This window comes from Podarcis bocagei, assembly GCF_964188305.1.
Source record: "Podarcis bocagei genome assembly, chromosome: Z".
Lineage (NCBI taxonomy): Eukaryota > Metazoa > Chordata > Lepidosauria > Squamata > Lacertidae > Podarcis > Podarcis bocagei.
The window spans coordinates 37,323,037-37,350,192 of NC_138140.1; the positions used below are offsets into that span (position 1 = coordinate 37,323,037).

General features: G+C 43.4%; 2 long non-coding RNA genes across 5 annotated transcripts in view; one reads left to right on the plus strand and one right to left on the minus strand.

Moving 5' to 3' along the window:
- LOC308578902 overlaps positions 1-27,156 on the plus strand; it is a 66,060-nt gene that overhangs the window by 10,007 nt on the left and 28,897 nt on the right. For 2 of the 4 annotated variants that reach the window (XR_014004197.1, XR_014004198.1), the window contains exon 4: positions 2,548-3,046. The exons of 1 other annotated variant lie outside the window; for it this stretch is intronic. This is a non-coding gene — a long non-coding RNA (uncharacterized lncRNA). Of the gene's footprint in view, positions 1-2,547; positions 3,124-27,156 lie in introns of those variants that run through there. One more of the 4 variants, XR_014004196.1, reaches the window with a different exon arrangement.
- Positions 3,344-5,701, minus strand: LOC308578899. Its single transcript, XR_014004192.1, has 2 exons — positions 5,623-5,701; positions 3,344-3,759 (listed from the first exon to the last, which is right to left on the minus strand). It is a non-coding gene; the product is annotated as an uncharacterized lncRNA (long non-coding RNA).

Consider the following 27,156-nt stretch of genomic DNA (forward strand, 5'->3'; position numbering starts at 1 on the left):
GAGTGCCTGAAGAACTATGGATGGAGGCTCGTAACATTATACAAGAGGCAGCAACTAAAACCATCCCAATGAAAAGAAAATGCAAGAAAGCAAAGTGGCTGTCCAACGAGACCCTACAAATAGCGGGGGAGAGAAGGCAAGCAAAATGCGAGGGAGATAGTGAAAGATACAGGAAATTGAATGCAGATTTCCAAAAAAAAGCAAAGAGAGACAAGAAGGCCTTCTTAAACGAGCAATGCAAAGAAATAGAGGAAAACAATAGAATGGGAAAAACCAGAGATCTGTTCAAGAAAATTGGAGATATGAAAGGAACATTTCGTACAAAGATTACCATAATAAAAGACAAAAGTGGAAAGGACCTAACAGAAGCAGAAGACATCAAGAAGAGGTGGCAAGAATACACAGAGGAACTATACCAGAAAGAAATGGATGTCTCGTATACCCCAGGTAGTGTGGTTGCTGACCTTGAGCCAGACATCCTGGAGAGTGAAGTCAAATGGGCCTTAGAAAGCAATGCCCATAACAAGGCCAGTGGAAGTGATGATATTCCAGCTGAACTATTTAAAATTTTAAAAGATGATGCTGTTAAGGTGCTACACTCAATATGCCAGCAAATTTGGAAAACTCAGCAGTGGCCAGAGGATTGGAGAAGATCAGTCTACATCCCAATCTCAAAGAAGGGAAGTGCCAAAGAATGCTCCAACTACCGCACAATTGCACTCATTTCACACGCTAGCAAGATTATGCTTAAAATTCTACAAGGCAGGCTTAAGCAGTATGTGGACCGAGAACTCCCAGAAGTGCAAGCTGGATTTAGAAGAGGCAGAGGAACCAGAGACCAAATTGCAAACATGCGCTGGATTATGGAGAAAGCTAGAGAGTTCCAGAAAGACATCTACTTTTGCTTCATTGACTATGCAAAAGCCTTTGACTGTGTCGACCACAGCAAACTATGGCAAGTTCTTAAAGAAATGGGAGTGCCTGATCACCTCATTTGTCTCCTGAGAAATCTCTATGTGGGACAAGAAGCTACAGTTAGAACTGGATATGGAACAACTGATTGGTTCAAAATTGGGAAAGGAGTACGGCAAGGCTGTATATTGTCCCCCTGCTTATTTAACTTATATGCAGAATTCATCATGCGAAAGGCTGGGCTGGATGAATCCCAAGCCGGAATTAAGATCGCCGGAAGAAATATCAACAACCTCAGATATGCAGATGACACAACCTTGATGGCAGAAAGTGAGGAGGAATTAAAGAACCTTTTAATGAGGGTGAAAGAGGAGAGCGCAAAATATGGTCTGAAGCTCAACATCAAAAAAACTAAGATCATGGCCACTGGTCCCATCACCTCCTGGCAAATAGAAGGGGAAGAAATGGAGGCAGTGAGAGATTTTACTTTCTTGGGCTCCATGATCACTGCAGATGGTGACAGCAGTCACGAAATTAAAAGACGTCTGCTCCTTGGAAGAAAGGTGATGGCAAACCTAGACAGGATCATTTAAAGCAGAGACATCACCTTACCAACCAAGGTTCGTGTAGTTAAAGCCATGGTTTTCCCAGTAGTGATGTATGGAAGTGAGAGCTGGACCATAAAGAAGGCTAATCACCGAAGAATTGATGCTTTTGAATTATGGTGCTGGAGGAGACTCTTGAGAGTCCCATGGACTGCAAGAAGATCAAACATATCCATTCTGAAGGAAATCAGTCCTGAGTGCTCACTGGAAGGACATATCCTGAAGCTGAGGCTCCAATACTTTGGCCACCTCATGAGAAGAGAAGACTCCCTGGAAAAGACCCTGATGCTGGGAAAGATTGAGGGCACAAGAAGAAGGGGACGACAGAGGACGAGATGGTTGGATGGTGTTCTCGAAGCTACAAACATGAGTCTGACCAAACTGCGGGAGGTAGTGGAAGATAGGAGTGCCTGGCGTGCTCTGGTCCATGGGGTCACGAAGAGTCGGACACGAGTAAACGACTAAACAACAAGGGGATGTTCTGGAAGAAGTCAGGCCTGTGCAAAACATGACCTGCACCAAAACATGACCTGGCTGCTTGAGCTTAATAGAGAAGAGGTTTCAATGTGACTTTTAAACTCACTGCTGAGGAAAAAGCAATGGGAGCTAGGGATAAGGATGGGTAGGTATGCCAATTTTAGTTACTTTTAGCTTTTTGTTTTTTTAGTCTTGAGTTCAGTTCTCCACATTTTCACATCAGTTTGCAGTTGTCATTTTTAATTCCTCATGGAAATTCTTCAGTATTTTAGTGCAAATTTCACCCAATATTCACATTTCTACATGCAATTTTGCTTAATATATACAGTTTTGCAATGCAATTTTCACTGCTATATGAATTGTTATGTACATTTTACTCCAGCATAAGCATTTTATTTGTTTGTTTGTTTGTTTGCTTGTTTGCTTGCTTGCTTGCTTGTTTATATATGCATTATCTGTCTGGAAACTGAAATTTGAATGATGGCTGGGTCAGTTTTTGTATCATTCTGGAAAGTGCAAATTAGGTAATGTAATTAAGTAAGTTTGCCTTTAGATGTGAGCTGAGGATGTTGATTCAGTTTGGACTGAGGCTGAAAATGTTCCTGATCATCCAAATGGAGATGGCTGTGGCAGGGATGTGCTTCTCAACAATTAGTTCTGTGTCTGTTCATTGCCACTCGTCTAGTGATCCCTCAAGGTGGAGGGATATGTCTTGTTATTCCTTGGATCTATAGTTTTTAAAAGTTATGTTTATTGCCATGGGGGGGGGGGGACAACACTGGCTCATAAAATGCATGCCACCAGGGGTGATGTGAACTCTTCCGTTTTTGCTTCTGCTGCGGGCTGTTTGTGATTTATATAACCAAACTATCTCAGAGTTGGCACATTCCCACTAAATATGAGTTTATTTGGCAACATTCATGAATATTTGGTATGTCTGGTAGAAGGAAGAATCTTGTATTGCACTAAGGAATATATTTTAAGGCATTCATTCTTTTTAAGCTTTTTACAAATATTTTGATTATCTTGCAAGTTTATTCTCCCTGCTGTTAAGTACAGACAGGGTGAACCTACAGCATTAGCAGCAAACTACAATGAGCCCTTCGGAATTCCCCCCCCCCTCTTTTAAGGCCACTTACTTTTAAGGAAAGGGCTGGTGCTGTGATTACAATAACCTCTATGTGATATTTTATATGTACGTATTATACCTGTATCTGTATATATTTTAATTCTACTATAAATGTCTTGCCTTCCATTCTGTGTTACTTCTTCAAATCTTGGAACCCCCTTCTTTTCTCAACTAATAAAACCTGCTATTTAAAAAAAACAACAAACCCCAATGCCATCTGTTTTTGGGAAAACTTAATAATTTTAAATATTTATAATTTGCAGTTCTGAATACTGGCATGCTTTGACTAACTCTTAAGAACATAAGAAAAGGCTGTTAGATCAAGCCAGTGGTCCATGTAGTCCAGAATCCTGTTCTCACAGTGGCAACCGGATCCCTTTAGGAAGCCTCCAAGCAGGGTATGTGCGCAACAGCACTCTGCGCATCTGTGAGTCCCAGCAACTGGGATTCAGAGGCATACGGTTCCTGCCAATGGAGGTAGAACTTAGCCACCATGGCTAGCAGCTGTTGATAGCCTTGTTTGTCCCCATGAATTTGTGCAATCCTCTTTTAAAGCCATTGAAGTTGGTGGGCATCACTGCCTTCTGTGGAAGGGAGTTCCAGAGTTCAACTATGAAGTGCTTTCTTTTGTCTGTCCTAGTGTTATGAGAGAGAGACAGACAGAGAGAGAATTTTTATCCATTTCTCGATGCCATCCATTCTTTTAAAAACTTCTGTCACTTGTCCTCTTACCTAGGTAAAGTAAAGGGACCCCTGACCATTAGGTCCAGTCGTGACCAACTCTGGGGTTGTGGTGCTCATCTTGCTTTATTGGCCGAGGGAGCTGGCGTACAGCTTCCGGGTCATGTGGCCAGCATGACTAAGCCACTTCTGGCGAACCAGAGCAGAACATGGAAACGCTGTTTACCTTCCCGCCAGAGCGGTACCTATTTATCTACATGCACTTTGACGTGCTTTCAAACTGCTAGGTTGGCAGGAGCAGGGACCGAGCAACGGGAGTCCACCCCATCGCGGGGATTCGAACCGCCGACCTTCTGATCAGCAAGTCCTAGCCTCTGTGGTTTAACCCACAGTTCCACTCACGTCCCGTCCTCTTACCTACCTTTTCCCTAGACCAGAAAGTCCCAGATGCTGAACCTTTCCTCAATGGGGAGTCACTCCATCCTCTTGACCATTTACCATTTACAGAACCTTTTCCAACTCTGCAATATCCTTTTGGAGGTGAGGTGACCAGAACTCTACACAGCATTCCAAATGCAATTGCACCAGAGATTTGTATAACAGCATTATGATATTGGCAGATTTATTTTCAGTTCCTTTGCTAATGATCCCTCGCATGGAATTTGCCTTTTTCACAGCTGCCACACACTGGGTTTTGAATTGTCTTAATTGGTATTTCTTTGTGATTTATATTGTAATGGCCATTGGCTATAAACAATAAAGATCTGACGGACTGACATTTGGAGTGGGTTGACAAATATAGGTGTTTACATGCTAAAGCTAGAAGCCTACAAGCCAAAATGTGGGTGTTGGAATGCTTGGGTTTAAATAAGATAAATATCAGGGGTGTGCAGCAGCCAGAAGATTCATATTGTATCTGTAGCATTTGGAAGTAGCCCAAGCTGTTTTGGATTTGCTCTGTGACATTCCAATTCAATTTGTTATTTGAATCTGATCTGTTAACTCTGGCAATGCCAGACTGGTGACTTAATGCTGGGAACATAGTAATGCCACTCCCCACCTGATCAAAATGAGCATTAATGTGTAGGAAAGTGACCTTGTAGCCAAAAAGAAAATCAAGGAGGCATTCAATGATGAAGTATACATTTGTTGTAATGGCTGGTGTTGTTTTGTTGTCGTTTAGTCGTGTCCAACTCTTCGTGGTCCCATGGACCAGAGCACACCAGGCATTCCTGTCTTCCACTGCCTCCCGCAGCTTGGTCAAACTCATGTTGGTAGCTTCAAGAACACTGTCCAACCATCTCGTCCTCTGTCGTCCCCTTCTCCTTGTGCCCTCCATCTTTCCCAACATCAGGGTCTTTTCCAGGGAGTCTTCTCTTCTCATGAGGTGACCAAAGTATTGGAGCCTCAGCTTCAGGACCTGTCCTTCCAGTGAGCACTTAGGGCTGATTTCCTTAAGAATGGATACGTTTGATCTTCTTGCAGTCCATGGGACTCTCAAGAGTCTCCTCCAGCACCATAATTCAAAAGCATCAATTCTTCGACGATCAGCCTTCTTTATGGTCCAGCTCTCACTTCCATACAACACTACTGGCAAAACCATAGCTTTAACTATACGGACCTTTGTTGACAAGGTGATGTCTCTGCTTTTTAAGATGTTGTCTAGGTTTGTCATTGCTTTTCTCCCAAGAAGCAAGCGTCTTTTAATTTCGTTACTGCTGTCACCATCTGCAGTGATCATGGAACCCAAGAAAGTAAAATCTCTTAAAATGTAAAATGTAAAATCTCTTAAAAAGTAAAATGGCTGGTGTTAGTTACCTTCAAATATGTTCAATAAATGCATGCTCCAGTTTCAACAAATGTCTAGAGTGCTCTGCCTGAAGACAGTTGACTAAGGCAGTGTTTCCCAACCTTTTTTGGGCAAAGGCACACTTGTTTGATGAAAAGAATCTCGCAGCACACCACCATTACAGCCCCGTGACGTCAGCGCGCAGCGTCACGCCGGGAGGGACGCACGAAAGTGAAAGTTTTCAATTTTTCCCCTCCCCCTTGCCGGGGAACCTCCAAGCTTTGGGGGTGGGGGGGAGGAGGCAGCAAAGCGAGGGACTGAGGGACGGCGGCAGCTGAGGCGGCGGCGGCGACTGTTGTGGTGGTGGCGGCGATAGCGGGCAGAGGAGGGGGCGGCGGCGGGGCCGAGGTGGCCGGCGGTGGCAGGGGAGGCGGCGGCGGGTGGAGCAGGAGGGCGGCCGAGGCCGGTGAGGGAGTAGGGTTGCCCGGGGCTTGAGGAGCCGTCGCCGGGAGTTGCTGCTGCTGTTGTTGCTGCTGCTGCCCGGACATGCCGGCCTCCTCCTCGTCCGCTGTCTCGCGCTCCTCCCTTTTGCACGCGCTGCCCCGCCGCCGCCCCATTGGCTGGGTCCTGTCAGCTGATCCTGCGTGTGTGTGAGGGGAGAATGGAGAGAGAAACCTCGGCACCACCACCGCGGAGCCGCCCCCGGCTCGACGCGGATCCTCGCCGCCGCCGCCTCTCACCGCCTGACTCGCCCGCCTCCCTCCCACGGCACACCAGCCAACGTCTCACGGCACACTTGTGTGCCGCGGAACACCGGTTGGGAAACACTGGACTAAGGAACCAACCAGAGGGATGGACTCGGCCTGAAGTGTTGCCCAAGACCTGGTGTGAGGCATATTGTTGGATCAGTGGTCACAGTGCTATCAAATAAAAAATGAAACTTCTCAGAAATGAGAAGTTTAGTAAAATGGAAGTTAAAAGGCAAAGCTTAGGGAATTCCTGAAAAACCAAAGTAGTAGAAACTTGGCTAGAATATATACCACAGATCAGGAAAGTTACCACCTGATCCCAAAAGCTATGACCACCAACTAACGTAGCAATCCTAACTAAAGAAAGCGGAAGTACCTCACACCAATGTAAGTTTCCCCATTCTAAATGCTGCTTAGGAGTCTCTGGGTAGGGCTACTCCTGTCTGAGCCAGCAGGTGATTGTGGGTGATTGTTTTGAGGATTGGGTCATAGGTCACATGACTGAGCTGAATGGGGTTTGAAATAGGTGTAAGTACCTCCTTGCCCCATCTCACCCTCACCACTCCCCCCCAAACACTCCTTTGCAGAGGAGACTTATGCTGATGTACGTTTTGCATGAGCCCCAGTTGAGCTGGAGTGAGGGATTTATGCCAGCTGAACCCTATATCTTCCAAGTGCCCAGGGGAAAAAAGGACACCCCACCTTTTCATGCTCGCACTGGGCACTCACCCTGACAAAAGTTCTTTTTGGGGGTTGTGATCTCTCATGGTACCCAAAAACACATAGTCCCCAACAACATTTTGCATTGGAAAAAGTTGGACAGTATGCAACCCTGGCTCAGCCATGTAAGCCCAGGATCCAATGAATCTAAATTTTCTCATCCCATTTTCTCATTTTGGGTTTGGATTGCACTGTTAAAATTGTTTGAAAAGAGAATGAAACTGATAGCTTTCCACTGATAGCTTCTAATCATGATGTCTATATGCTATGCACATGTTTCGGAAGTACAATGGTTGGCCATTGTAGGACAGAGAATACTGGACTGGATAGGGGCCTTTGCATGGATCCAGCAGAGCTCTTCTTATAATCCAAGAGCGTTATGCCTTCATCCTATTGACTTGGTCCATCCTCTAGACCAGGGGTTGCCAACTTCCAAGAGACTGTGATCTACTCACACAATTAGAAACTGACAGTGATCTACCCCCCTTTTTGGGGCTCGGGTCAGAGTTGTTCAGCTTTTTTGAGGGAGGAGGAAAGCCCCAATTTTTGAGAATTCAAGCCTAAGCTCAAGGGGAAAGGGCGAACAACAACTCACCAACAGCCTCACTGAATAAGCTCCGTCTTCCGTTCTGCAAATAGTGCAACAGTGGACGGCAGAGTGAGGAGGTAGGGCTGGATTCTATTTTATCAACGCTAAGGAAAGGGACCCAGCGATCGACTTCAGTCTTCCAAAACCTCCTGGGGATCGACCAGTAGATCGCGATCGACCTGTTGGACATCCCTGCTCTAGGTCATCAAACTTCTAAAATTTGAAGCCCAATTTTGAAAACCCTGACTCATTCTTCATCTTATTAGCATTTCTGTCTTGCAACCAGAGTGAGCCCATGCAGAGATGTCTATGCCAATATTTTGATTGTTAGGAATCCAATGACTTTGATAATTGAGGGTAGTTATTGAGTTTATCCCAAATAGCCTTCTGCAGTGTATGTAAGGAATTTAATTCCGTGTTTAATTTAATTGTCAAATGGAATCCATGGTTGTTGTGGTTTAAAGCATTTATTAGCACTTAAGGATGGGGGAGCTGATGGTATTGATCCTTTGTACTTAAAATAGCTGAAATGATCAATTTTGGGTTGTAAACCTGAGATATTTCAATGCATTACCTTAATACTCTTTAAGCATGGCCAATTGTCAATCTCATTAACCCACAGAATGAAGTCATTTCTTACAAACAAAGCATTGATTGGTATTATATAAGAATGTTTGTCAAATCAAAATTCCCCTTTTGTGCTTAACCTCTCCTACAAGGCAATCCCATACATTATCTCTCATTCTCTCAGATTCATTGATTTTGTTTCTTGACCCAACCTTATGACACAAGCAGCATCCCAGCAGAATTTGCATTTTAAGGATATCGTTTTTGGTGACAGTGCAAAATAGGACTCAGAAGATTAGAGATTTTCAGAAATGTAATTTTCACTCCAGATTTTCAGCCCCACCTTTTATTTTTAGAAACTTTCAATGCCTGCTTGAAACTAATATTTAATTTTGAACTAAATATATAAAAATATGTATGGTCTATATAGGCTATAAATAATAATTATTTTCAGAAGTACCAAAGAAAGAAAGAAAATCATCTTATGGAGTGACTACAAAAACTACTTAATGAAGACTGAACATGTGAAGGGCCACTGAATGCTGGCTGTTGATGGCAGTTGGGAAAGAAAATTGGGGAGATGAAAAGGGAATGTCCTGAAGACAAACACTCCAGACTGCAAGATTTTGTTGCAGGTCGCACATGCAGTTTTCAAATAAGTGTGGTAACCAGTGAGGTAACTCAGTGCTGGTTTTACTGATGTGTTTGGGTGGTAGGTATGTCAGAGAGTCAGAGCAGGGGGGCTATTATTTCATTGTTGTTTTATTAATGGGCATCTCCACAGTCCCAAAACATGCCCCGCAAGCAGAACCTCCTGCTGAGGTTTCCTAGAATTGAAGAAAGTACAGTGGTACCTTGGGTTACAGACACTTCAGGTTACAGACACTTCAGGTTACAGACTCCACTAACCCAGAAATAGTACCTCAGGTTAAGAACTTTGCTTCAGGATGAGAACAGAAATTGCCAGTAGTGGGAGGCCCCATTAGCTAAAGTGGTACCTCAGGTTAAGAACAGTTTCAGGTTAAGAACGGACCTCCGGAACAAATTAAGTTCTTAACCCGAGGTACCATTGTATGCAGAATCCCAGCCAGCCATGGTGAGTTCCAACAGACCAGTCCTACTTGTTACAATGACAGACCAAAGTGGGTGACAACAAAACCAAGCTCTTCTTGATTGAAGTCAATGTAGTCCTCCAAAGGAAATGACTCCTCTAAAGTGATCATCCATAGTGAGATTTATTCAGTCCTTGGCTTTCCTGGGTCCGACAGACTTTATACTGCAGATCTTGGAGCTACCTTGACTGCTACCATGCTCTCAGGTTGCTGGCAACCTGGGGATGGGCTGTGGTCCAGTGGTGGAGCATCTGCTTTGTATGCAGAAGATCCCAGATTCAATTCTCAGCATCTCCAGGAATGGTTGGGAGAGACCGCTATCTGAAACCCTATCTGAGACCCGCCAAAGCCAATGCAGAGAATGCTAAGCCAAATGGACCACTTGATTCAATATAAGACAGCCCCTATGTTTCTAGCTATGTCACCTGTCTCAATGTGGTCCAGCACAGAGCCTCTAGGCTTGTGCAATCTTCCTATCCTATAGCTGAAGCCTCTTCCAGTTTTCTGGCTTTCTGTGGCTGCAATTTTCTAGGCAGCAATCTGGAAGTGTCATCATCTCACCCAACTCTCACACCAGCTGCCCTTTTTTCTAGCATCTACTTGCTGGTTTGTGCCCTGGTTGTATTGCAGCCAATTTCAACCTAGGCAGAGAGCCAGGGACAAAGGTACAGCACAGCTCAGCAGGCATCCAGCATGGGCACTCCCAAGGTGGGCACATGTGGAAGACTGGAGAACCTGGCTACAGATGCCATAGTCTTCCCGGAGGATGGTCTGATGGGAAGACAGCATAAAAATGTTTCAGTAAATTAAATAAAGCATAAATGTTCTGCTGTAGCCTATATCCATATAAGAAAAAGAATCATGTGCTGGTACAGGTGGTTCAGTAAATCTGAGCCTAGGCTTTGCACATGAAAACATTTCTGGTACTGAATTTGATCCTCAGTCGCCCCCACTAACCTCTGGTTTCTCCCTGCAAGTCCTCTCCCAGTGTTCTGTGGCTTGGAGGTTTTTAACTGTAGAAGTGCTTGTTCTGTGATTAATGACACATGTATAATTGGTGGCACACACTGTACCCTTCTGGGAAGAGTGGGAAATGGTTTTTCCCTTACTATGATGGTTTCATTCAGGGAGAGAGGCAAAGTACATCATTTTGAGGTTTGCTTTCATGCACTAAATGAAAAGGCAAGAATCCTAGGAGAGTAAAGTGTGGGTTCACTTTGGCCAACACTGTGCTCTAAAGTTTAATTGCTGCAAGGTTTTCTGTTAAACTGGTTGTGTTAGCTCTCTAACCTTCCAGAATGAAATGTATTTGTGGGGAAGGTAAACAAGTTTGCTTGCAACAAGTTTGTTTACATATCTTTTACTGATATTACTGATTCACATTAATTTAGTGAGTAGGGTGGAAGGGGAAGAACCTGTTTTAGGGAGAAAAAAGTAAAGTGGACAAGGAAGTATATTGGTATGGATTTATTTACTTTTGGGTGCTAGATTCCTTCATGTGACAGACGTGGGACCATTGGGTATTGTAATGAGATGGGGTGGGGTGGGGTTAGAATGGTCTACCAATTATCCCCTGTCCAATTTGGTGACTGATTGTAAAAAAAAAAATACAACAAATGGAGATAGCAAGCAGATTCCCTGTTACTGGGCAGATGGACCTTCACATAATAAAGAGATGGCCAAGTATAAGTGATTTGTGGTTGAAGATTCTTCTGGAAGATAGTGTGCCTTCCTCCCTCCCTTCCCTTGGCAAGATGTGATGTCATCAAATAGTCACTCTGTGTGAAAGAGAACAAGTCCATGTTTTAAAGCCCCATGCCTGAGCATTTTCTCTTTTTTTGCCTTGCCACTTTCCCCATGAAAACATGCTCTTTAACTCTGAATCAGAGTTTTTCATGGATTGCTGTTTGCTCCTATTTAGCACTAAAGAGTGGCTTTTCATTTTCATTTCACTTCACTTTTAATTTGTATACCTCATTTCTATATTACTGTACACAATATTACTATTTACAAGCTGAAGAAACAACAAAATAGACAGCTTTCACGTGGAAAGCACTGGTGGAGCGGGAAATACTCAGACATGGCACTCTAAAGAGTAAACATGATAAAACATTACATGCAAAAAGCATAAGCAGTCTCCAGTGATATCACTCAAAGGAAACTAACTTAGAATCAGTGGTAGAACCACTGAAAAGCCTCTGCAGTTGTCCTTACTTATTGGTGAACTGACAGTAGTAGGGTGAGAGACAGGCATGCTTGGGTGGATTGGGGGAGGTGTTGGTTCTGCTGAGTCCAAAACCCACCCATTTCCCCATGTCCCCAAAATGGGGAGCATCCTTGGCTCAGTAGTAGATGATTTGCTTTGCGTGTAGAAAGTCACAGGTTCAATCCGCAGCATAATCAGGTATGGCTGGGATTTGTCCCCTGTCTGAAACTCTAGAGAGCCATTCTCAGTCAGTGTACATAATACTGAGCTAGATAAACCAGTAGTTTAACATGGTATAAGGCAGCTTCTTTTAGGATGGGAGAATACACCAGACTTGTACCTGGCATACTGATTTTCCCTCCCATTAGGAAAACATGGAGGGGGAGAAAGACTACCCCCCCCCCAAATTAGTAATGCCCAATCGCCAACTTCTGCCCCAGCAGGCTTTGGATTTAGCAGTTCCTTCACCTGGATCCATCCCCCATGCCCTCTGGGTGTTCCACCTGATGTTGCCATTAGGCCTGGGCTTCTGAAATAAGGATGGGAGAGAAGTCTAAAGTTGTGATTCTTTACTTATAGAATACTTTCCCCAGTGGGGTCTTCCTGACACCATCATTAACATAAAGCAAGAGATTTAACTCAAGCATGAGTTCCCTGTACCAAGGGAAAGCATATCTCTTCTCCCAAGCACTTGATAGATTGTGATAATCCTGTTTTCTACTGAGGGTATGTTTTTGCTGCTGTTTTATTGGGGTTTGTTTGTTTGTTTATAATAGGTGATGATTATAAACAATGTTGTGTTCTTTTCCCCGATTTTATGTCATGCTTTATGGCCACTGTAAGGAATCAAAAGCCTGTAGGCCAAACTTGGCTGTTTTCCCCAATACACACCCACCTGCCTCACAACTAATATTTGACATTATCTATATGGTACATCTATATGGCAGCTCTCAGTGTACAACTAGCCTTAAAGTGTGCTCCTTGTTGAGGATTGGCAGGGAAAAGCGGGCTTCTAGTCCATAAACCAAACAAAACTCACCAGGGGTTCAAGTTGGGCTTGCAAGTCTGGATTATGTGGTGGGGAACTACCTTGAACACCTGGTGCCTGCAGAAAGCAGGCTTTGCTTCTGTCTCCTATCAGCTGATAGAGCCAGAACCTGGTGGATCAACTGTGCATTGTACTTTGAAGCCTATTGAGTTACTGACTTCCGGTTAGAAGATGGCGCCTGACACAAGTCTCCTGTGAGCCTCAGCAGAGTGAGTAGGAACTCTTAAAAAAATAATAAGGGGAAAAGATACACTCCCGGAAAACAAGCTTATATCCCAGCCAGATAAGGACTCCGGGAGTCGCCAGACGACACTTTAAACATCCTCCCTTCCTTTGAGGCTCTTCTAAAGCCCCTTTGAAATCCCGCTGAAGCCATCCAAAACTCCTTGAGGTTATCTAAAACTATTTGAGGCTAATTACAACGCTCCGAGTTTCTTTCAAACAAAGCCCTCAAATATACGGACGGGACAAAGAACCCAAATCTAGTCCGGGGATGGTTCTCACAAGACAGAGTTATAAAGAACTGGGAATATCTCTCACACAAGCTGCAGAAACCCCCCCAAGGAAAAAGCAGGCCAAAATCTTACACTATTGAAGTCTATTTGTCTATTTATATTCTTAGGGTTGATCCCGGTCTTACTGGACTGAAAATTCTTCCCTTTTGTATTTCACAGATATGTGCTTTATGTATATATTGTAATGACTACTGGCTATGAATAACAATGTAATTTAACCCTGACTAAGATTCTGATAAGGATCTGACCCACAGATCGAAAAAGGCTCCTTCACCCCCCCTGCTTTATGCTCTTAAAACTTTGTAAGGCACTTGAAGACTCCTTATGCATCAAGTGACTAATAAATCGAATGGATGTGTGGGTGGTGATGATGATAATATGGAACAAGCATACAAGCAAAAGGTAGAAGCACAAAATACAGTTCAGGGGGTATTTCTCGTAAGCAATCAGAAAGGCACTTCCTGAAGGTGATAGCCAGACAGGTATTTTCATCCATAACATCCTTGCTGCTCCATTTGGGAGAAGGGAGATGCATCAGAATTTTTTGCCCCTTGTACAAAGCAAGAGATTTAACTCAAGCATGAGTCCACTGTGAGGGGAAAATATTTTTACCTTAGCCCATATAATTCCAGCCTTGGTTCCCCACATCCCTTAAGTGTCTCTCCCTTGATTAGATCTTGCCCTATTTTGCAGCAGAGCTTGGTGGGGTACTCACCAGGCACCAATCTATTGGAAAGCTGTAGCTAATAGAGGAAAGAGAAATGAAAAGAAATCCTTGTATTCAGCCAAATAGTCTGGAGCAGGGTGTCAGGCTCCCGCTGAGGTGAAGGCAGAATTGGTTTCTCTCTTTTTTTCTTCTTTCCTATTCAGCACCACAGATGAAATTCCATTGACACACAGCTAATTTTGCAGCCTGCCCAACATATCAACGAAGATGCATGGCAGAAAGCTACATCTCAAGACAACTGGAGCTGCATTCACATGACAGTGTCTTCCATATTCCTAACTATTAATTCCCACATTACATTTGAGCTTTAACCTGATGTAAAAGCCACTTCCAGAAATGTTGTGTTACGTAACACAAGTTTAATACTCATTTCCATGTTATTTGCTTCCAGGAAAAGAAACAATTTTCATGGAATAATAACATTGAAGTGAAGCCTAAGCTACAGCTATATTCCGCTATATTTCTGGAAGTGGCTTTTACATCAGGCGAAAGCTCAAATATAATGTGGAAACCAACTGTTTTAGTCTAAGTTAGGGGAATGCTGGGGAAACAGAATAAACTGCCATGTGAAAATGGAAAATGGTGAAAACAGGAAGCAGGAAAAAGTGGAATAAATGAAAAACAGAAAAGGGAATAAACTGTCATGTGAATGCAGTCTGGGGACATGACTTGTCTTTTGTCTTCCATCTTTCTTTAAGAACAGTTCTGTGCACGTGCACACAAGTGATTCCTTTCCCCCCCAGCTCTTTCATTATTTTAGATTATTTGTTTGTTTCAGGATTTATAAACCACTCTACATTCAGAAAATAGCAGAACAGTTTACAGAAATGGGAGTAGAGGAAGCTGCCTTTATACTAAGAATACTTATCAATCTAGCTTAATGTTTTCCACATCGAGTGGCAGTGGCTCTCCAGGGTTTCAAGCAAGGAATCTTCCCCAGCCCTGCCTAGAGATGCCAAGGATCGAACCTTAGACCTTCTGCATGTAAAGAAGATGCTATGAGCTATGGCTTTGAGCTATGAGCTATGGCTTTGAGTTTGTTGTCATCCCTAAGCACCATCAACCTAACATTGTAACCGATGTAATATTGTGAGTGAGTTCTCTCTTTGAATTGGGTCAGTATCTCATGAGTCTTCGTCAAGCATTCCCCTAAGTTTTCATAGAATAATAAGTGTTGTTGTTGTTGTTGTTGTTGTTAGTATTATTAGTATTATTGCCCCACCCTTTTCCATAACAGGACTCAAAGTGGCTTTCATTAAAAAAAAATGAGAACCACTAAACACAAGGGGGGGTCATTAAAAAACAATTCAAACAAGCAAAACTACAGTGGATGCTCGGGTTGCGAACGTGATCCATGTGGGATGCACGTTCGCAACCCACAGCGTTTTCAACACGTGCGGGTTGTGATTTGGCACTTCTGCACATGCGCAAAGCACGATTTAGCACTTCTGCACATGCGTGACCGCTGCAACCTGGAAGTAACCCATTCTGGTACTTCCGGGTTTCGGCGGTCCATAACCCGAAAAAACACAACCTGAATCGTCTGTAACCCAAGGTATGACTGTATATTCTTTAGCTCAGTCATTAGAGCATGAGACTCTTAATCTCAGGAGAATCTTAATCTCTTAATCTCTTGTGGATTCAAGGCCGATGTTAGGTGAGAGATTCCTGCATTGCAGGGGGTTGGACTAGATGGCCCTTGGGATCCCTTCCAATTCTACAATTCTGTGATTCTATGTAAGATGATGATGATTATATAAAATGATAACAAGCTTCTTCAAAGTGGTGAGCAGATTTCTTTTCAGATACTTGAAGGTGAAATAAGTAAATAACATTCTGGAATGATTTGGACTCCTGGGGTAGCGGTTGTGTCTGCGATGCCACCGTTTTAACAAACACACGCACCTATTCAGAAGGTATAGCATGGTTGCAGATGTGCAGTGGGATGAGGGCTGGGGAAGAGATTCAATTCTGCTTGCATTTCAAGGTGAAGTTACCTAATACACATTTTTAGAAGCAATACACGTATTGAAAGACAGCCACCCTTCAAATTGTGCATTGCACTTCTCTAAATTTTACAGTGCAGTTCTGCAGCCAAGTAATGTGTGCAAAACAAATGCATATGCTGTGGTAAACAATGCATAAACATCCATATATTAGTGGGGAGGGGTGAAGCATTAAAGCTTGCCCTTAAATAAATGAATGTGAAATGTACACACATGATCCACCTATTCACTCTAGCAACAAAAATAAGGGTCTGCTTTATATGCCCCAGTGTTTCAAACAGGATTTTCTCCCAGCCCTGCCTCTAAATGCCAAGGATTGAGGGTGACTCTTCAGGGTTCCAGCAGGGTCCTTTCAAGCCCTACCTGGAGATGCCTTCTACATTCAGAGCAGTTGCTGAACCACAGAGCAGCACTGTCTTTAGCATATGCACCGCTGGGGTGCAAAGATCCGCCCAGCACCCCCAAATTTTGTTTAGCCCCCAAATTAACTTTTATTAGGCTTATGTCAGATACCACGCTTACGCCTTATCTCTTGTTTACGAAAGAAGGGAGGAAAAAGAAGCAAACTTTTTTATTTGCTCATTTATTTACAATACATTTATACTTAAGCATACAACACCACCACACTTAAACTTATAAGTATTGTTTAGGCACCTACTTAGGAGAAACATCAGTCGTGTCAAAGGTGCCACTGACCCCACTGCCGCATAGTAGCTCAATACAATACGTAACATAATATTTTGATGTAAGAGTTAATTTCACGTGCACGGCGCTGTTGTGAATGACAAGCACCATTGTTGAATTTGACAAGCACCTCCAATAGCGCAACACATCTTTGGTAAATGAGCGCACAAAGTCGTAAGTCCTTTAGTGAAACTGTAGGTATACATTTCAGTAATACCTAGGTATATATGTATTTTGTTTTTCTAGCTTGACTTGATCAAAATTATTTCTTATTTCATAACAGGTAAATAGTGAAGAGCTTAGGTGGCTGGTGTCCTCCAGAATTCAGTGCCTGGGTGCCCCACACCCCTTGCACCCCTGGGTAAAGCCCTGCCACAGAGCTATTATCAGGCTTTCAGGCTAAATACAGTGGTACCTTGGCTTAAGCACTTAATTCGTTCCAGAGGTCTGTTCTTAACCTGAAACTGTTCTTAACCTGAAGCACCACTTTAGCTAATGGGGCCTCCCGCTGCGCCACTGCTGTGCTATTTCTGTTCTCATCCTGAAGCAAAGTACTTAACCTAAGGTACTATTTCTGGGTTAGCGGAATCTGTAACCTGAAGCGTCTGTAACCCAAGGTACCACTGTATACTGGTCTATCCAACTGAGTATTGTCCACAGTGATTGGCAGTGGCTCTCCATGGTTCCAGGTAGGAGTATTTTCAAGCCCTGCTTGAATATGCCAAGGATTGAACCTGGCACCTTCTGCCCACAAGGCAGAAGCTCTACCAATAAGCTATAGCCCTTCCCCCTTCCTCTCACCCACATCTCCCTCTCTTGTGTCAAATTTTTAATTATAAACTCCTGGGGACTGGGAACCAGCTCCAGATTGATGCTATTGTACAAATAATGAAGAATAGCAGGTTGGATGTGGTTTCAAACCTAGGGTGATTTGAATCTTGGATCTCTTTCTCTTTATTTTGGTATCTGCAGCTTTGCTCATGATGTCCTAAAAATGATGAATTGAAAGACAAGTTGGGGAGGGGGATGCCGCGTGATCAGAAGGAGCTTCTGGCACAATGTCTTGGCACCAGAACAGCTCATTTAGCACTAATATGGGATTCATGACTAAATCTCAGACTTCAAAGAGGTCACATAACACACGACAGATTTCTTGTAGAACAATCCTGATAATTTATTCATCAAGATGGTGCCTAGTAGGATATGACAGTGGGGAGGAATAGAGAAGATTGTACAAAGCAGGATGTTAGAAAGGTATAGTAGAATTATAAAGTATTGGGTGGGCAGGAGGCAGCTTAAAATCTAATTAAGAAACAGCCAAAACTGGGGACGGGAAGAGAGGGGGTGAACATGTAAGGCAATTTAATACAGAGAACCAAATGGATAATTTTATATCTTACTAATGGGAATGGTAGGGAGACAAATTAGGCTGAGTCTGTATCTAAAGAAACAGGGGAAAAATCTTTAACCAAAATGAAAACCAGCAAACCATCAGGGTTTTGGCACAGTTTTGGCACAGAAACTGCTTTGGTCACTCTGCATGACTTCTTTTAAGAGAGAGACTGGGGAGATGTGTCCCTGTTAATTCTCCTCGGCCTCTCAGCAACTTTTGATACCATTGATTACAGTGACCTTCAGGAGCTGGGGGTGGGTGGCACCGCTTTGCAGTGGTTCTGGTCCTACTTGGATTGTCATTTCCAGAGGGTGATGCTTGGGGAGTGCTCTTCAGTCCCATGTAGGGTTTGATTTTATCTCCCATGCTTTTTAACATTTACATGAAGCCACTAAGAGGAATCATCTGGAGTATATGCTGATGACATACAGCTCTACTTACCCTGTATATCTGTGGGTGAGGCAGTGGATGTGCTGGACCATTTGTTGTCTTGCCTCAGTAATGGACTGAATGAGAGCCAATAAACTGAAGCTCAATCCAAATAAGACTAAGGCACTGCTAGTGGGTGGTTCCCTAGACTGGATGGATGGAAGGTTGCCTGCTCTTTATGGGGTTACATTCACTTTGAAGGAGTGGGTATGCAGCGAGAGGCTTCTTCTGGATCCATTGCTATTGCTAGAGGCTCCATGTGGAGTGTCTTCTATCAGCTTCAGACAGTGGGCCAGCTGTGCCTCTACCTGGACAGGGACAGCCTAACTTCAGTGGTCTATGCACTGGTAACCACTAGGTTAGATTACTGCGATGTGTCACACGTGGAGCTGCCTCTGAAGATGGTTCAGAAACTTCAGCTGCTGCAGAATTCAGTGGCCAGCTTGCTCGGTGGAGCAAATAGATAAGTATGGGATTATGCAAGAACAGGGCATGGAGGGTAGGATTACGAATTTCCAAATATTTCACAATACAGTGGCACCTCGGGTTAAGTACTTAATTCGTTCTGGAGGTCAGTACTTAACCTGAAACTGTTCTTAACCTGAAGCACCGCTTTAGCTAATGGGGCCTCCTGCTGCTGCCACACCGCCAGAGTACGATTTCTGTTCTCATCCTGAAGCAAAGTTCTTAACCTGAAGCACTATTTCTGGGTTAGCGGAGTCTGTAACCTGAAGCGTATGTAACCTGAAGCGTATGTAACCTGAGGTACCACTGTAGTAGTTCATAACCAGGTATGAGTGAACATCATGCCCCTTTTAAAGTGCTTGGCATCTTGCTATTATATATGATGCTGGGCTTTTGTTGAAAAAGTGAGACTATTGCACACATGCTTCCAGATTCTTGCAAACCCCTCCCCAACACCAAGTCCTTGAATTCCAAACACCCCAATCCAAAAACCCCAAAATAGTTTTAAAAGTTTAACTTACCAAATGGCTGCAAAAGAAGTTTTGGAAAAGCTTCAAAAATCACCAAAGTCTTCAAAAACCTCAAAAAAGGCTACCACACCGCGTGCTATGAGTTGCTCCTCGAAGTCAAGTCGCAACTGCACCTCTTCAAACAATGCACCCTGGGTATTAACGGTTTTACGAAAAAGGAAACAAACTTGCAAGACGTTTTCGTCTTGCGAAGCAAGCCCATAGGGAAATTCGTCTTGCGAAGCACCTCAAAAAACGAAAAACCCTTTCGTCTAGCGAGTTTTTCGTCTTGCGAGGCATTCGTCTTGCAGGGCACCACTGTACCTGGAAATATCAGGGACTGAATCTAGGAGCTCTATACACAAAACAGACGCTGTACCACTGAGCTATGGCCCTTCCCCAATTAGTTTTCTTGTACAACAAATTTTCTTATGTATGTATGTAGGTATAATATGTATAATAATTATTCAGAAACCTGTTTGGGGCATGTATCTGTAGTTTCAAATTGGTGCTGCATTTTTGTTTCATTTTTAACCTTGTTAAAAAATGGATATAACCACTGCATCCCTAACGCTGATGGATATGATCTACGTCTACCACTGGAGGTGGTGTATTTCTGAATACCAGTTTCTAGAAGCAGCAGGAGGGGAGAGCGCTGCTGCACCTGTAGGCTTTCCAGGCTTTCCAGTGGATGACCACTGTGAGAACAGGATGCTAGACTAGATGAGCCACTGACCTGATGCGGGTGAACAGAACAGGAGAAAATATATTTCCATGCACGTGCCAGCTTTGGGCTATAGCATGACTTGACTTCCCCATTCTTGGATGTACAAAAATGATACTGAGGAAGCCTGCTCTTAATAATGCTGGCCTCCAGCTTCTTATATTTTTTAATCTCACAACCAGGGTTTGACAATGACAAGCTTCCGCAGCTTGTGAAAATTGGCCCCACCAGGGGCTTCCAGAGCTTTCCATCTCGGCACAGCAAGCAGCTGCCTCCATCAATGCAGAGGATGTTGGCATAGGAACAAGGCAAAGCTCCTATCAAGACCTCCAGTCGTTTTCAGGCAAGCATGGCTGCAGGCATGTCTGTGAAAAAGCCCCCAGTTTGAAACACTGGAATGTGCCATCTGGCAGGAGGAAAGTGATAAAGTTCAGAGGCATGACAGCAGTGCCTGCAATTGCTCTGCTACTTCTCTTAACTTGGCTGAAGAGAAGGCTAGCATAAGGAAGAGCAACGGATGCAATGGAGATGACAAATCACTCCCTTCCTTCCATCACCTCCGAGATGAAGAGAGGAGCTCCAGAGTGGAGCTAGACTAGTGTCTGGAAGCAGCTGATGGGACCATATAGCACCGGTCCTAAAGGATCTAAGTGGGTTCCAGCATGTTTCCAAGCACAATTCAAAGTGTTGATGCTGACTTTTAAAGCCCTAAATGGACTCAGCCCAGTATACATGAAGGAAAATCTTCACCCTCATCGTTCAGCCCAGACACTGAGGTCCAGCTCTGAGGCCTTTCTGGCGGTTCCCTCATTGCAAAGTGAGGCTACAGAAACCAGGCAGAGGGCCTTGTCTGTAGTGGCCCCTACCCTGTGGAACACCTTCCCATCAGATGTCAAACAGATAAACCATTATTTGACTTTTGGAAGACATCTGAAGGCAGCCCTGTATAGGGAAGTTTTTGATGTTTGATGCTTTATTATGCCTTTCTATTTGTTGGAAGCTGCCCCAGCTTCCAGCTTCTATTTGTTAGAAGCTGCTAGGACAACTCAGTCCAATGGTCAAGGTACAAATAATAAAATTATTATTATTATTATTATTATTATTATTATTATTATTATTATTGCTGCTGCTTATGTGCAGACCACCAAAGTGATCATAATCTTGGTCACAAAATAGTCTTTAATCCCCCCACAACCCTTGTCTGTGCTTCCAACTAATTTGGCTCTTCCTAACTAATTTATAGGGACACGGGTGGCGCTGTGGGTTAAACCACAGAGCCTAGGACTTGCCGATCAGAAGGTTGGTGGTTTGAATCCCTGTGATGGGGTGAGCTCCCATTGTTCGGTCCCTTTTCCTGCCAACCTAGTAGTTCGAAAGCATGTCAGAGTGCAAGTAGGTGAATAGGTACCGCTCTGGTGGGAAGGTAAACGATGTTTCTGTGTGCTGCTCTGGTTCACCAGAAGCAGCTTAGTCATGCTGGCCACATGACCCGGAAGCTGTATGGCGGCTCCCTAGGCCAGTAAAGCGAGATGAGCGCTGCAACCCCAGAGTCGGTCATAACTGGACCTAATGGTCAGGGGTCCCTTTACCTTTACCTTTAACTAATTTATAATCTGGCATTTTAACTTTTTAACCACCTCTGCTACTCCAGTGCTGCTAAAAGGGGAAAGAGAACACAAGACTGGGAAGAATAGCACTTGGATAACCATAGCTCAGTGGCAGAGAATAAGCTTTGCTTACAGAAGGTCACCCATTCAGTCCTCGGGGAGGACTGGGAATGTCAATGGAGACCTGGTGTCAATTTCAATGACACTGAGTTGGATTGACCAACGGTCTGACACAGTAGAAACATCTTCCTATCTTCAGATGCAGCCTGTTCCAAAGCAAGGCTCCAGAACTGATACATGCCTAGAACTCACTCTTATGCACACTCACTGGTCTGTCTACCTTAACCCTACCTGGAGATGCCAGGGACTAACTTTAAGACCTTCTGCATGCAAATCAGATGCTCTGTCAGTGAACTACAGTGCTTTGCCAAGAAAGTCCAATGTTTTAATCCTTTAGTGGAAGAACAGGCCTGGGTAGCTTATGCACCAGAACTTGTGCCTGTTGTTGTATCCTGTTGCACATGTAAAATGAAGTATTTTTTCCATACAATGTATACCCTTTATTCCAAGAGGCTGAAAATGTACAGTGGTTATCATGGAAAGAAGCCATCAAATTTCTTACCCCTGCGGATTTCCACCTAGCTTCACACCAGTTTAATGGAGACTAAAATTTGGACATAAATTTCCCCATTTTATTGCCATCTCACTCGGCTGCCATTCCTCTTGATCAAACACCATGTACTAGTAAAAGTTATCCATCAAGGACAAGCAGACCTGCTGGATTTTCAGTATCACTAGGCAAAGGATGGAGGCTGGGAGAAACCACCAGCAGACAGGCATTGATGACAGATTGGGCAGGAGATTTACAGCAAAACCCTATTCAGAAATCAAGTCCGATTGGGTTCGATGGGACTTTCTCCCAGGGCGGGAGAGGGACAAATCTGTCAATTGTTCTAATTTTTTTCCAATCTTAAGTTCAGTTCTCCACATTTCCTAATTAGTTTGCAATTTGTTGACAATTTAATGGTCAGGAATTTGACTCTCAGTAGGAGGGGGGGACTAACTTTCAGTGTGGGAAGCTGGGGTTTTATTTATTTCATTTTATAATGTATATAAAACAGAGAGAAAAATTATAATAACAGACAAAAATTGTAAGATGGAGGAGTATAAAATAGGAATGTAGAAAGAGAATAGTTGCACATGGGTGTGTGTCACTCTGAATTTATTTCCATGGTTTATTGCTGTAGACCATGGCATTAATAATAAGGTTGACATCTCTGGACGCAGGTGGCTCTGTGGTCTAAAACCACTGAGCCTCTTGAGCTTGCTGATCAGAAGGTCAGCGGTTCGAATCCCTGTGACGGGGTGACCTCCCGTTGTTCGGTCCCAGCTCCTGCCAACCTAGCAGTTCAAAAGCACGCCAAAAGGTGCAAGTAGATAAATAGGGACCGCTCCGGCAGGAAGGTAAACAGTGTTTCCGTGCGCTGCTCTGGTTTCAGTGTTCCGTTGCACCAGAAGCAGCTTAGTCATGCTGGGCACATGACCCAGAAAAACTGTCTGCGGACAAACGCCAGCTCCATTGGCCTGTAAAGTGAGATGAGTGCCGCAACCCCAGAGTCATCTGAGACTGGACTTAACTGTCAGAGGTCCTTTACCTTTACCTTTTTGACACAACTCTAATAACATAGGAGACCCTCCATGATGAACTGTGGTGACCCTGGTACAAAGGCATTCAGGCATTTCCTGATCTATCTATATCTGACCTAAAGATGAACACATGCAAATTTAGATTAGATTTGACCCTCAGGGTCCCTTTCCAGCTCTACAGGTCTATGATTCTATGCGTGGAATTTTCTAAAAAGATTGCTGCCAAACTTATCTGAGATGTGTCAGCTTGCAAAACAAACACCCCAGAAATGGTTGATGTGGGCCTATAATGGAGTTGATTCATGATTTGGATACCTGCTAAAGTCATCTGTGGCAAGGGGTTTTAGCCTCTGCAAACGCAGGTATGCAATTTTAACCTGGTGCGTCTAGGCGGGAGAGCAGTCGTACCAGGAATTCTCCTCCTCGTGAGTCCACAGGAGAGAACTGGTTTCTATCTTGATTCAACAAGGCATTTTGATTCAACAAGTGTGCGGAGGGCTTCCTATTTTACTCCCACCCTTGTACTTTTGTTCCAAATTCTTCTATCTGCTGCAGCTTACTAAAACTTTAATCTATAACCCAGTAGCTGTGGTAGTTTAGATGTAGCACAAAACAAGCCAGACTCAAATCATGAGTAAAAAAAAAGTTACAAGTGTTATTTAGGGTTTTGTAAATTAACTTTATAGTTAAAAGGGGGAAATAAGGTAAATACTATACTTAAATTGGTTAATATTTCTTTAATGTGTGCTCTAATAAGGTTATTATTACCTTAAACAGCAGTTGCTTGTAAATACAAAAGCATACACAGGACTGGCTTGTAAAGCTTACTTCCTCCCCCTATCAAACATTTATGCCAGTTATCCTTAGTGCCTCTTCCTCAGTCATTCAATTTTACCACCACCTGGTACAAAGCACTTCTGCTGGTTTTCTATGAGCTGGACTTGCAAGCAGTTCTCCTTCTGGCCAGTTCTACAAACTCCTTGCTCAGCTCTTCCTCACTTCCCTTTGATGACCTTTATGCCAATCTTCGGCTTAAGCTACTGATTCAGCTCTTTTGGAAACAAACTACAGCCGTACCTTCGATCATCATCATCATCATTTTATTTGTATACCGCCTTTCCATAGTTAGAACAATGCTCAAGGCGGCTTACAACATGACAAGATTCACATAAACACCCTGAGCACCCTAGAACTTGGACATTCTGGCTCCCGAACACCGCAAACCCGGAAGTGATTGTTCCAGCTTGTGAACACTCTTTGGGAACCCGAATGTCTGATGGGGCTTACATGGCTTCTGATTGGCTGCCAAGGTACGACTGTATACTTCAATAACCTCTAGCATACCCTCCAACATTTCTCCAATGAAGATAGGGACATCCCATTCCGTAATGATAATTTTACTATGTATTCTCCACACATCTTATTGGGTTGCCCCTGCCACTCTGGGCAGCTTCCAACATATATAAAAACGTAATAAAACATTAAACATTAAAAAAAAAAAACTTCCCTGTATACAGGATTGCCTTCAGATGGCTCAGGGGTCAGATAACTCCATACCCTCCAACATATCTCCAATGAAAATAGGAACATCGTAAGGAAAAGTGGAACATTCTGGGATCAAATCAGAAACCGGGATGGCTTCTGTAAGTCCAGGACTGTCCCTGGAAAACAGGGGCACTTGGAGGGCCTGCTCTTGTCTGTCTTCCCCCGGAGGCAGTTTTAGGGTAGGGTGACTGGTGCAGCTGCACAGGGTGCCACACTACAGGGGGCACCAAAACAATACTGTAGAATGGAGCGAGAGGCAGGGGACACTGAATTTTAGCATTGCACAGGGTGCTGCTGAAATTTGAGAGCCCCAAATCACCCACTGATTCTACCTGCCTCTGCTCCAGCCTTCTCTCCCAGCTTCCTCATCAAATTGTAGTTAGCAGTCTCCACTGTTAACTGTGGCAGAACAGGCCTATCTATATATGTTCCAGTGAGCATACCCTTCAACCAATCGGATTTTAATGGTATAGAATTCTAGCCCCTCAACCAAGCCACTTCTGTATAACACAATGCTGGGGGTGGGACTAGCTTCTTGGGCCAGTTTTATGCAACTTTGTTTTATGCAGCTGCCATCCAGCAACAAATACTTAGCATTTCAAACTTGGCCTTTCACATTCGCAGTAAACTATAATACATTGTACATAAAACAAACTCTACCTCAGTAAACACATTTCTCCACAAACCCCAATATGGGAATCAGACCTTTCAGTCAATTCAAATGACCTTTCAGTCAATTTCAAATGACCTTTCGACCAATTCAAATGGATTATGATCTCATAATGCCAGTGGGTTGCTATATTTTTGATAGTGTCCTCATGTAAGAACATTCTGGCATTTAGAAAGCATCCCTAATATACTTCATATGAATGTTGGTTGGCTTGAGAGACAGTGACTGGTCCAAGCAGTCATTCAGCATTGGAACCACCATGACTACTAGTAGCCCTTGTTAGACACTCTCCATGAACTTAATTTCTATTTAAATCTATCTAAAGTGAATAACCATCACAACTTCTATGAATTGTGTGTTGTACAAAGCATTTCTTTGATCATCATAGGATTCATGACAAATACCTTTCATTGCGTGGCCCAGATTTCCAGTGAAGTGAAAGGGAGGGGAAACTTTCCCCAACCTACAGTGGAGTCATGTGTTCCAGTTCTGCACAACCCCCCCCCCCATGCCATGGACCACCAGGGAGTACGAACCTATATTTTTCAAAACACTGGAAGCCAGAATGCCAATAAATCAACAGACAATGGGAAGTCCATGTATGAAATCTCAATTTCAGCCATGGGTGACCTGAGGCCAGACACTCTGTGTTAAAACTCCTATACAGTGTCATTTTGAGGATAAAATGGAATGATGCCATGTATATTACCCTGAACTCTGCAGAGGAATAGAGGGATACAATAGTAATAAATAAAAACCAAAGAATAATGAGGGCTTATCCTCATAATGCAATTAATAACAATGGCTCATTTGACCATCACCAGAATTTGTAGATCTCTAAATGCAGAAGTATACAAAATGTGGCTATCCCAGAGATTTAACATTAATGGGCACTTTGACTGGAAAATTATAAGAATGGACAATAGCCAAACAAAAAGATGAATGGCTTGACTTTTTTTATATGTGGACACAAAAAAACATGGTTATTCACCAGCAACCCATAGCAGACTATGGACAGACACCTTTGTTTAATCTCTCTTCAGAGTGGACTAGTTCCTGCTATTCACACATGCTCTGTATATCAATCAGGGGAGGTGGAAGGGAAAAGAACTTCTAAAAAAATGAACAGTTAAAAAAGAGAGAGAAGCAGTGGTGTCCATTGACACACTCCCCCCCCCCCCGCTCTTCAATCTTTCCCTGAAACTCCTTGCAAATGCTATTCAAATTCATATTTGTGGTTTTGTTGTTTAGTCGTTTACTCGTGTTCGACTCTTCATGACCCCATGGACCAGAGCACGCCAGGCACTCCTGTCTTCCACTGCCTCCCACAGTTTGGTCAGACTCATGTTTGTTGCTTCAGTAAGTCCATTTGTGGTAACTGGAGGATATTTGTCCATAAATAGGGGGTTCTTAATGCAGTGTTTACTTCTTTGTGGTGCCTTGTATTTATATGTGAACAAAACAGGAGCGAGTACCCCTTTCTAATGCCAAGGACTTTTCTGTTGACTGCAGAAGAGAAAGTTCTGTACGTGCAAAGGGAAGGATTAAGTCCTGCTTCTACCACATCAGGGATTTATAAAGATTTATAAAATCTTATAAATAAGCTAAAACAGTGCTGGAAGATGGGTGGGTGGCTTCCTAAGCCCACCTC